Genomic DNA, 2,039 nt, shown 5'->3' with positions numbered 1-2,039 from the left:
GGGCTATATTGCAATGGATTTAAGTTTGGAAAAATGGAGGCCTGAATCCATCTTTCCACTCAGATTCTAAGAAGGCAACCTGGAGAAAAAGATTCAAAGATGATCTGGCCTGGAGACATGTTCGATGCCCTGAACCTAATGTGGACTAGATAACTCTGGAAATTTAGTCGAATTAGTGAAATCCACGTGTTTGTTTTATTGCTTAAACCAGTGGGAGTTTGTCTGTCACTTTCCTTACTTGTAGCAAGGAAAGAGGCAAGGTTAATCATACTGATATGTAGGTTGCATCCTGACAAGCGGGTTTGAATGTTTTTCCTGGGATGTGGATGTTTGGATTTTAGTCGAGAACGTGATCCTTCTTCATATCCTACATCATCTAGAATATATATCTTCAAAAATACCTTTGCCCTTTTTAATGGTTCCATTGTCCTCTTAGTCACTAGGATCAAATTATGTTCATCTTTGACTCCTCGCTCTCACTTTCTGTATTTAATCATTTACCAAAACCTGTTGATAATCTTCTGTTTTTCTGCTCTGTCCTTTGCAACTGCTTGAACATTTCCCACGGTTCAGGTCACGACTTAATCCTTTCTCATATTCTTTCCAAGACTAAAACTGTATCGGATATTTGTAATAATTTTTCCAACTTCCAGATTCCACTTTTCTCTAAAACAAAAATCCTGCCTTTCGTAGATCCTAAAATTTTTCCCCAGGCTAAATCCTCTCCTTGAACACAATTTATGCAATTCAAATATTCTGTTTATTCCTTTTTTAAACCGAGCATTTCCAGCTCCATTTCCAACTGATTCCCCCAGCTGATGTCTTGATGGAGGCAATGTAGAATAGTGGTTAAGAGTACAGAATTAGGAACTAGTACATAAGAAATCCCATATTAGTGCTGGCTATTGTTAATGATGTTCCTTTCTGAGTAATTCTTACATCTTCTCATATTCTTCCCTTATTTTTTATTTATTTTATTTATTTATTTTTTTACACCTACAGCATCTGGTCTTCCTAGGTGGTCTCCTATCCAAGTACTAACCAAGCCTGACCTGCTTAGCTTCCAAGATCAGACGGAATCAGGCTTGTTCAGGGTGGCATGGCTGTAGACTCATATTCTTCCCCTAGTTGCATATGTCCAATCAGTCACAAAATCCTTTCTGTTCTTTCATAATGCCTCTCTCATCCATCATTTCATTGACATTCCTAATTTTATCACCATAGTGTAAGGTGAATGAAATATAGGAAGTTTAAGATACGCATCATAGGAAATAAAGAGTAAGATTTTTTTAAAGAGAAAGCTTCATGGTTTAGTCAATTACTCATTCTTTCTAGACCCTTTAAAATAGAAGTACATAATAAGAGGTGGTATTATAGATTTTGTAGTCAAAAGTCTAGGGTCAAATCCTGACTAATACTAAGCACAGCAACTCTGAGAAAATTAAATAATTTCTCCAAGCTCTGTATTTATCTGTAAAGTTTGAAAACTATGTCAGAGAGTTGTGATGGTCAAATGTAAATTATAAACTGCTACATAAAGGTTGAGCGGTAAGGATGATGGTTTTAGATTTTTATAATTTTTGTTGGAACCCTAGGAAGGTCGAAATGACTCACAAATTTGTAACTCCAGCCTTTACCACTCCTTTGGGCTCCATCCACATATGTCCCATTGGCTACTTGATGTCTCCTCTTTAGTGTCTCAAATATTTTGTATGCTCCCTTCAATTTGTTCTTCACAAAGCAGCAAGAATATTCTTTTGAAAATATATGTGAAACCACATGTTCCTACTTGAAACCTTTTGTTTCCCATTACACCCAAATTTTTAATCATGGCCATAATACCCCGTTGATCCAACCCCTGCTGCCCCTCCAGCCTCATGTCCTACCATTTCTCCTTTTCTCATAACCCAGAAACTTTCTTCAGCTCCTTGCTAATCTATGTTCTCAGGCTCTGGCACATGCTGTGCCCTTGCCTGGACCACCCTCCTACCTCTTCTCAGCTGGCTCCTCCCCAGTCTTCATGTCTCAAAGTCCTAACT

Source organism: Pteropus vampyrus, unplaced genomic scaffold (assembly GCF_000151845.1).
Source record: "Pteropus vampyrus isolate Shadow unplaced genomic scaffold, Pvam_2.0 Scaffold77, whole genome shotgun sequence".
NCBI lineage: Eukaryota > Metazoa > Chordata > Mammalia > Chiroptera > Pteropodidae > Pteropus > Pteropus vampyrus.
The sequence above is the reverse complement of the archived record's forward strand: the minus strand, read 5'-3'. Positions refer to the sequence as shown.